This window comes from Symphalangus syndactylus, chromosome 12, assembly GCF_028878055.3.
Source record: "Symphalangus syndactylus isolate Jambi chromosome 12, NHGRI_mSymSyn1-v2.1_pri, whole genome shotgun sequence".
NCBI classification, from domain to species: domain Eukaryota; kingdom Metazoa; phylum Chordata; class Mammalia; order Primates; family Hylobatidae; genus Symphalangus; species Symphalangus syndactylus.
The window spans coordinates 122,840,911-122,851,051 of NC_072441.2; the positions used below are offsets into that span (position 1 = coordinate 122,840,911).

Here is a 10,141-nt window from a genome sequence, read left to right on the forward strand (position 1 = left end):
TTCTAGGCCCCCTCCCTAGTCTGTAAGCGAATAGATGGCAAGACCCTGCTCTGGGTTACTTTATATCCCCAGAGCCTTGCACATGATTTTTAATCAATGAATGAATATATTATTTGAATAAATATATGTTTGAAAACTGGAGTTATGATTTTTTTAAATGGTGACTCTAACATGCAAATACCTTGGCCTGAAGAACACTTGCTGCCACATCACTGCAAGGCCTGTGGCTCCAGCTGCTGCCGTCACTAAAACAACTTCTCTGTGCCAAAGAAAGATGAATGCTACTTCAGAAACCTTCAAAAGTCAATCAGTAATATGATTTCACAAATATTTTAGAAACAGAACATTTTAAAGCAAGAATGTTAGAGGTCGTTTCATTCAAACCTTCATATATATCTGTTCTCCACCCTGTAAGCTTGCAGATGTGACTTCTAGATTAGTGCTAATTTGGTTCAGTTTTGAAGACCTCCCAGGAAAAATATTCCTGAATCTCTCTAGGTAGCCTCTCCCTCATATCAGTGGCAATCCTTCCTTTGAGCTACCACTCCAATTTATTCTTCAGAAATTCTATCTTAAAATCCTTCTCATATTAGATACTGCCCAATGTTACAAGGTGATGAGCATGTAATGGCCACTGCTCAACTAAACCCACCTCTCTAAAGCAATTCTGAGTCTCGGCTCTCTGAAAAGATCAAGAAGCAGTATGTATGCTCCAGGTAAAGAGTCAAACTTCAGCACCTTTTCTTCTGAAATGTCCCGTCTGGCACACTCAACAAGGCCTCACAGAAAAAAAATACCATAGACCTCTAATAAACTCAGAGTGAAATGGGTTTAAATAAACCAACTATCTACACTTTAATACTTTTTATGAGATCTCCAGGGCAGTCACATTTGAGAGAGGTATTTCTCCAATTCACAATGGCCAAGTTCACAGTCTATCATCTCCTCTCAGACAGAGGGATGTCCTCACAGTCAAAAAACCCCAATCTCAAGTGGCTACCTCCCTTTGGCCTTTCCTCAGCCAAAAGGAAGGGAAGGGAAGGGAAGAGGTGGGGCACGGCCTTGTTGGACACTTCCGATATCAAGAGAAGGGTACTTTCTAGCCTTCTGTCATCTACACAGTCCTTACCCAGGCTGGGTATGGGCCCGATGCTCAACAGCAAAAATCGCAGTGCCATAAGTTACAGGGAGGACAGCAGCTTCTTATAGGAAGACCTTTTCTGGAATCTGCCATAGGTCCTAAAAAAGAGATAACAGTGACTTACGGATTGAGTGTATGTACCTAGTCATAAAGGTTGCTCGGTAAATATTAGGATTTGATTCAATGACTGATTTGCAAAGGGAAACGCTTGCCCATAACCAAGCCCAGTGGAAGTCAAAACTATGCAAGCTGTAGCAGATTTCAGAACTTGAATGCATCAGACTTCAAAACCCCAAGGCTAGCATCTGGCTCAGGAAGGGGCCAACAGGTAGAGAACGGAACACAGATCACTGTACTGTGATGGGTGAATGGTCTGGTATGTCAGTTTTACCTCAGTAAAGCTGGTGGGGACAATTGTGTACTGTCCACCACCAGGGGGCACCATTCACACCCTGCACAACCATGCTCAACTACCCTGGCTGGCTCCATTCCCAGGGCTATCTCTTTCATAAGCTTTGTGCCCGGGAGAAGCCCATTACATCCAGCTCAATGCCCAAAACCAGTTTTTCTACTAAAACTACCTAGTCCAAATGAACAGCCAGCTCAAGGACTCAGAAAACAAAATGTTGTTATTCATTAAAACACTCAACGCAAACAAAGCTCTGTGCAAAGTGTTGTCACATTAATGAAGAGAAGGAGTTTAACATTTGAAAAAATGAAGTGCTTAGCTGAGAAACAAGACATGACCAAATAAATACAAAGAAAAAGAGGGAGAGGGGAAGACAGGAATGAGGGATAGGTGGAAATTAAAGAAAAACAAAGGAGAAAAAACATCTTCAACCATTAATCTTGAGTGGTACAGATACCTTCTGGTCAGTGACGCATTCTTCAGCCATACAATTAAAGTTTCTTATGCCAATAACTCTATCTCCCTAAAGGAAACATACCATTAAGGATATGTGCAAATGTATGACCTTGCATTCCTTTTCCTGAGTTAATCAAAAAAGAAAAAAAAAATGCACATCTCTGACTCCATAAGACACAGGTTGATCTTAATTATTCAGTTAATGTTTAGTAAATAAAATAATAACTCTCAATACCACCACCAGGTTGTGAAGCCAATTTGAGGGAGCACATTTGAGACGATGAGCTAGAGAAAGGGAAAGGTTGATTTGAATTAGAAGCCCAGTCTTAATTACACAAGAGGCTCAAATTCTCTGTCCTCTTGGTTAAAGACTGAGGTGCCGCCTTTTATTCATAATAAAAAGTTTAATGCAGCCAGGAACTTCCAATTACTTCCTTTCCCCAGAAAGAATTTTGTTTCTTACCTTTCTAGTTAGGTTTCCCTTTGGTGTCTGCAGGCAAAAGCCAGTAGAAGCAAGACCCTTTGGCTACAAATGAAGTTAGCACATTTTTCATAGCCACATATACATTGATTCCCTAGACTTCAACTAATTTACCTCTTTAACTGTGCTGGCATCTGTGCCTGTCTCCAATACTGTCCCAGAAAACTCCATTCCTAAAAACATATTGTTTAAAGATTAAGTTATCTGTAAAACACAACACCATGGAGATGAGAAAACACTGATCGACAGGCTATTCCAACAGCTTTCACAGCTGATGATTTAGGTGCCCCTCCTCCTCTCCATACGCAGGCAGAGGTAAGGTGTTATACTCAAGGCACAGGAAAGTAAACATAAGATTTCACAATCACAACCTGGGAAGCTATAGCAGTCCCAATCTTACCATCACACAAATGAAAATTTCAAGAATGTGCAAAAGCACAGAGAATCACAGGTACACAGGTACTTTTGACCCTAATCACTGGGACCTCCTATAGCACCCCAATGACAATGTTCATCCTATTTGTTTATCTGTTTTCAAGTCTCTTCTGCTGGACTATAGGGCCCTCAAGGACATGAACTGTGTTTATTCAGACAGTACTTGGCTCAACTTGATGAACTGTTGCTGTCTGCCCTTTCCTCTTTCACCTCTGAAATTTCTGAATTAATGATCATGTTTCCTACTTGAGCTGCCAGGGGAATAACTCAATTGAGTATGACATCTTCCCCCCAACCAGTATTTCAGCAAATATAAACAGAAGGAAATGGTTCTAACTGTCGAGATACAATCAAACACCCTGAAACCAAAACACGGTAACTATTTGCAATCACTCTATCTTTCATAATATATATCTGTATAAAATGTACATGTGCTATATACATGCTAAGCTATACTTATATCCCTTTAAATAAATTTCAACAACAAAAATCAGTCACTTGTCCACATGTTCAGGATCTAGAAGTAGATTGGGAACAAAAATCAGACAGAGGGCTGCTAAGAAATCCACACTCTTCTTCTCTCTGATCCTTTGGCATTAGGTTTGTTTGTTTGTTTGTTTTGAGACGGAGTCTCACTCTGCTGCCCAGGCTGGACTGCAGTGGCATGATCTTGGCTCACTGCAACCTCCGCCTTCTAGGTTCAAGCAATTCTCCTGCCTCAGCCTCCCGAGTAGCTGGGACTACAGGCGCACGCCGCCACGCTTGGCTAATTTTTTTTATTTTGATAGAGACAGGGTTTCACCATTGTTGCCCAGGCTGGTCTTGAACTCCTGGGCTCAGGCAATCCGCCCGCCTCAGCCTTGCAGAGTGCTAGGATTACAGGCATGAGCCACCATGCCCGGCCTGGCATTAGGTTTTATTGGGAATGTGTCTGTGAGGCTGAAAGTTTTAGCTGCAAACAGATGTCTGTGATCCTTCAGTGAAGAAACAAAATTGGGGCAATATCCAGCAAGGAAAGGGAATGAATGACTAGGACCAATGATAATTCTGGTGAAAATTCATTTGCTCATTTCTTCATTTTTAGAGTATTTATTGAGCACCTACTAAGAGCCATGTACAATGCTAAGCTGGGGAATATAATGTTGATCAAGACAGGCATAGACTTTGCCCTCATGGGGCTCACAATCTAGGGATCCCAATACACAGTGAGATGGACACGTCTAACTGAACCATCACTGATGGCAGGCAAACACCTGAGACCAAGGGCATGATTCTGAAAACTCCCTGTATCTTTTTTTCCTGAAGCAGTCACTTTGTCTCCCCATACTCACCAGGTGTGAAGGGAAGATGGGGCCTTTCCTGATATTGACCACGGCAGATCACAATATCACCAAAGTTAACTCCACAGAAATGGACATCAACTCTGACCTACAAAAGAAATAGAGCAGCAAAGCAGAACAGTACACATCCATGGAGACAATGTTCATTCAATCATACCAAAATAGTTACCGAATGACAACGACATGCCAGGTACTAAAGTAAGAGCCGGCACACACTCATGGGCAAGGTCTCTGCCTTCATGAAGCTAAAGTATAGGAGGGAAAACAGATATTAACCAGATAATAATGAAGATACATATATTAAGTTATAACTCCAGTACCAAGCATTAATGACAAAAATATATGGTGCTATGAAAGCACATAATGGAAGGATTTGACCACTTAGGGAAGTCAGGAAAAGCGTTCCTAAGTGAGCAACACTTTGAACTAACAACTAAGAGTTAACTCTTCAAAATAGGAGGCAAAAGGCTTGGCACAGACAAAAGCAACGGCATGTACAAAGACACTACAGTGGTGACACAAGAGACTTTGAAGCCTTACTGAGGATTTTTTTTTTTTTTTTTTTTTTTTGAGATGGACTCTTGCCCTGTTGCCCAGGATGGAGTGCAGTGGCATGATCTCGGCTCACTGCAACCTCTGCCTCCCTGGTTCAGGCAATTCTCCTGCCTCAGCCTCCCAAAATAGCTGGGATTACAGGCATGCACCACCAAACCCAGCTAATTTTCTTTGTATTTTTAGTAGAGACGGGGTTTCACCATATTAGCCAGGCTGGTCTCGAACTCCTGACCTTGTGATCCGCCTGCCTCAGCCTCCCAAAGTGCTGGGATTACAGGCATGAGCCACCGCATCTGGCCTCCTTACTGAGGATCTTAATTTTCATACTAGGAACAATGGGAAGTCATTAATGAGTTTTAAACAGAAGGGTAAGATGATCAGCTGTTTGGGGAATCTGCAATCCTTTACCCTAGTCCCAGATCCCCAGCCTCTATGTTTTGTGATAGTGCCATAGCTGAGGCAGACCTACAGCAGTGTAGCCAGCAGTTTCTCCAGGCCTTGTAAGCCCACGGTTCTCAAAATGTGGCCCCAGACCACCAGCATCAGTATCACCTGGCACAGGCCAGGCACAATGGCTCATGCCTGTAATCCCAGCACTTCAGGAGGCCAAAGCAGGAGAATCACTTGAGCCCAGGAGTTCGAGACTAGCCTGGGCAACCATCTCCATAAAAATAAAAATTAAAAAATTAGCCAGGAATGGTGGCATGTGCCTGTGGTCTCAGCTACTTGGGAGACTGGGGTGGGAGAACTGCTTGAGCCTGGGAGGTCAAGGTTGCAGTGAGCCATGATCATGCCACTGCACTCCACCCTGAGTGACAGAGTGAGACCCTATCTCAAAAAAAAAAAAAAAAGAAATTCAAATTATCAAGCCCCATCCCAGACCTACTAAATCAGAAACTCTGAAGACAAAACCTAGCATTCTGTTTTAACAAGCCCCAAGACCAGGGGTTCCCAATCACGGGGCCACAGACCGGTAGGCTGTCAGGAATCCAGCTGCACAGCAAGAGGTGAGCAGACAAAGCAAGCATACTGCCCAGCTCTGCCTCCTGTCAGATCACTGGCGGCATCAGATTCTCACAGAAGTGCAAACCCTATTGTGAACTACACAGGCAAGGGATCTAGGTTGTGCACTCCTTATGAGAATCTAATACCTGAGGATCTGAGGTGGAACAGTTTCATTCCAAAACCATCCTCTCCAACCCCAACAGTCCATGGAAAAACTGTCTTCCACAGAACTGGTCCCTGGTGCCAAAAAGGTTGCGGACCGCTGTGCTAGACAACCACTGTCATAAACCAACACATCCCAACAGGGGCTGGAATTACTGGAAGAAATGAAAGCTGAGACACCAAAGGGATGATATTGATTTGTTTGTACAGAGGTGGCCATATTGATGAGAAGACATTTTTATCTATAAAATTCATTCATTCAACAATTTTTTAAGCCTCTGCCACATGCCAGGAACCATTTTAGACTTAAGGGATTTAGAAGTGAGTAAAACAAACATAGTCACAGTTCTCATGGGCTAATTCCTTACAATGCAATGTCTAGGACAGATAACAGAACAAAGGAGCCCAGCCCTCAGCCTGGACACATTCCGTGCAGGACACATCAGTTATTGACAAGCACACACAGGGCACACATGTGTTCTCCAGCCACTCCACCTAGATTTAAGGAAGATTTGAGGGTGAATGTCGTTCGGCATGTGAATCCCAGGAAGTAGATTGGCTGCCATCATGTGCTCATTCAAATAATCCGTGTTAGCCATGTTAGTTAACAGGCTCCACGCTGGTAACACTTCAGGGCTATAGCTGCCTTTCTTCCTCTCCCTGGCGGTCTCCAACACTGAGGCCCACTGCCTGCTTCACGCCGTCTGAGGTTCTCATCTCTACACCAGATGACACTGTGTTACCAGAGTGGTCCAATAGGCAGGGCCAAAGTGATGTCCACATTTCAGTGGACCAGCTGCCCACACCCCTAAACGAACCCCATCCCAAATCTCTGCAATATACCAGAGGCGTATGTTCACATGGAAACACGGGGGTTACTGGGCTGGTTTCAGGGAGGCAGAGGCCGAATAATTCGATTCCGGCACTGAGGTGGAAGGAAGCAAAGGACGAGGTCCATGTACCTGTGTTAAACCAATAACTTGCACATACAAAGTCGTGTGCAAATCAGAATTCTCTGTTTCTAAGGCAACAGCTCTGAGCACTGAGAAAGAGGCCTATAGGCGTGTTTTGGGGGAACAATCTTCCTTTAGCACTTTAGACCTTGGAAAGGGCTTCAACCCCCTAGCTAGCTCAGGACGAAGTTGCCCTCCAGACTCTCGGTCGCCCCCTCACTTGGGAACTGGGAACTTGATTCAAGAAGGAAGCCTGCGGGGAGTGTGTGGTGACGGGGAGAAGGAGAGGGTAGAAGGGGATAAGCCAGCCCCCTACCTCGTGAGGCCCGACGGGGCGGGGGCCACCTCTTCAATGGTCAGGGGTTTCTTCAGCTCTGCGCAAATCGCGGCGTGGTAGTGCCGGCCGCTGCCCCGTCCGGCTCTCCTGCAACACAGAACAAGGGTAGGGTCAGTCGGACAGCCCCGCCGGGAGCACCCCGGGACTGCCTTGCGGGGCTCAGGGAGGAGTCGGGGTTGCACCTGCAGACCCACGCCCGAGGGAGGCACTGCCTGCAGAGCACCGCCGCCAAGGCCAGGCCGAGCGAGGGGAGAGGGGGAGTGGCCAGAGCGCGGCAGGAAGAGCCGGACAGCGCCGCCCAACCCCGGGAGACCGGAAGGGCGGCCTGCGAGGCCTCCTGGCGACGCGCCCTGGCAGCCACGACCCAACCCTGGCGGGGCAGCTCCGGCCCAGTGCACCCGGCTTCTACGGCCGGCCGCGGAGCCCAAACGACCGCGCGAGCCCCCTGTTGGGCCTCTCTGGAGGTGGAGCCGGCTGGAAGAAAGAAAGAATAAAGGAAAACACCAGGAAACGGAATTAGACTACCCGAGATTGGCATTTTTGTAACAAATTTGGGAGACTTTTTTTGTATAGTTTCAACTTTTGTTTTAGATTTAGAGGCTACATGTGCAGATGTGACCTGGGTATATTGCGTGATGCTAAGGTTCAGGGTACGAATCATCTCGTCACTTCGGTGCTGAACATAGTACCCAATAGTTTTTCAACCCTTGCTCCCCTCAAAATTCGGAGACTTTTTAAACCACACTTGGCGACATTTAAATAGTGGTTCTTGGCTGGGTGGTTCACGCCTGTAATCCCAGCACTTTGGGAGGCCAAGGCGGGTGGTGGCCAGTGTCTGTGGTCTCAGCTACTTGGGAGGCTGAGGCGGGAGGGTCGCTTGAGCGCAGGAGTTGGAGGCTGCGGTGAGCTATGATCGCACCACCCTGAGTGACAGAGTGAGACCTTCTCTATAGATAGATAGATAGATAGATAGATAGATAGATAGATGATGGATAGATAGATAGACAGACAGATGATATATAGATAAAGGTTCTTAGGTCCTCTGTAGTGCAAAAAATCCTAAATGCACAGGTAAAGGCTTTATTTATATATTTACTTATTTTTGAGACAGGGTCCTGCTCTGTCATCCAGGCTGGAGTGTAGTGGCACTATTTCGGCTCACTGCAACCTCCGCCACTCCAGGTCAAACCATCCTCCCTCCTCAGCCTCCCATGTAGCTGGTACTGTAGTTGTGCACCACCATATTGGGCTAATTTTTGTATTTTTTTAGAGACAGGGTTTCACCATTTTGCCCAGGTTGGTCTCGAACTCCTGGCCGCAAGCACCCTGCCCGCCTCAGCCTTCCAAAGTGCTAGGATTACAAGTGTGAGCCACCATGCCTGCCTAGGTAAAGGCTTTAAAGTCAGCATTTGAACACCTTGTTAGAGTTCAATTCTTGTTACCAATTTTCTCACATTTACAGGACCATTTACACTAAATCTAAAGAGTTACCGTTAATGATCTAATGTTGAATGAGCCTACACAAATCCAAATAATACTTCCAGTTAAAATCAGACCAAAACCCACCACGGGGAGAGTGGAAGGGCATTGGTTCTCATGTCCCCAGTGCCAGTATTATGCTTGGCACATAGTAGATGCTCGATAAATGATTGTTGATTCGAAGACCAACACAGACCATTCACACTAGGTGAATAAGCACACTGTGGAAGAATCGAAAATATACAATATAATCTGTGAAATATTATAAAATTGGGTAGATCTCTATTGCAACAGTAACCAAATATTTATAGGCTAGCTATATAAGAGAAGCACACATTATGTTGGAGAGAATATTTCATTTGACAGGTAACTTTTAAAGATAGCTTGATGTCTTTAAAAGCCATCTGGCAGAAGAGTAGTCTCAGGTTCAAGCCCAGCTCTCCCACTTATTTGTGGGTTTAACATTGACACTTGTTGGCTCTCTGCCTCAGTGAACTCCTCTGTAAAGTGAACACATTGGGCAGAATAATCCCTAAGTTGCTAAATTCCGTCTATTTTTTGACAGAAACAGAATTCCCAGATAGAGCATGACTTGGAAAGCATGATCAGGAATGGAATAAAGGGAAAATGGAGAGCAAAAATTAAGTAGGAATGAACTTCTGAGATTATAGCCTAAAGGCTCTGGGGAAAAGGAGTCCGAGAGCAAGGTCCTCACCTTGGATATACAATAGAGCTTAGTGTTATTTTAATAGCACTTACAAGGAATTTGAGAAGTCATTTTAGTCCTCTCCCCCTTCCCACACAAGAGGAAGACTAGAACAATGACTAGAAGCTGAGAAGATGAAAAAACTTGTGTTTCCAATGAGGCAAGAAAGCACTTTGTGAACTGTTAATCATTAGGCATATAAAATCAAACCGGGAATAATGGAGAAATACTAATGTTATCATCAAAGTGAACATTCTGGTTGCCAAATAACAGTGAGCAACTGGGCGCAGTGGCTCACACCTGTAATCTCAGCACTCTGAAAGGCTGAGGGAGGTGGATCGCGCTTGAGGCCAGGAGCTCACAGCCTGGGCAAGATAATTGTCAGGCCTCTGAGCCCAAGCTAAGCCATCATATCCCCTGTGACCTGCACGTATACATCCGGATGGCCTGAAGCAACTGGCGATCCACAAAAGAAGTGAAAATAGCCTTAACTAATGGCATTCCACTATTGTGATTTGTTTCTGCCCCACCATAACTGATCAATGTACTTTGTAATCTCTCCCACCCTTAAGAAGGATCTTTGTAATTCTCCCCACCCTTGAGAATGTACTTGGTGAGATCCACCCCCTGCCCGCAAAACGTTGCTCCTAACTCCACCGCCTATCCCAAAACCTATAAGAAC

General features: G+C 45.1%; 1 protein-coding gene across 1 annotated transcript in view; it reads right to left on the reverse strand.

Annotated features, from left to right (window-relative positions):
- SEC16B (SEC16 homolog B, endoplasmic reticulum export factor) overlaps positions 1-7,677 on the reverse strand; it is a 111,074-nt gene extending 103,397 nt beyond the window's left edge. The window contains exons 1-7 of the mRNA XM_063627434.1: positions 7,457-7,677; positions 7,254-7,361; positions 4,254-6,703; positions 2,602-2,660; positions 2,008-2,073; positions 1,130-1,239; positions 182-259 (exon numbers count right to left, since the gene is read on the reverse strand). The gene's annotated coding sequence lies outside the window, so the exon portion shown is untranslated. The remainder of the gene's footprint in view (positions 1-181; positions 260-1,129; positions 1,240-2,007; positions 2,074-2,601; positions 2,661-4,253; positions 6,704-7,253; positions 7,362-7,456) is intronic.
- Between the last annotated feature and the right edge of the window lie 2,464 nt (positions 7,678-10,141).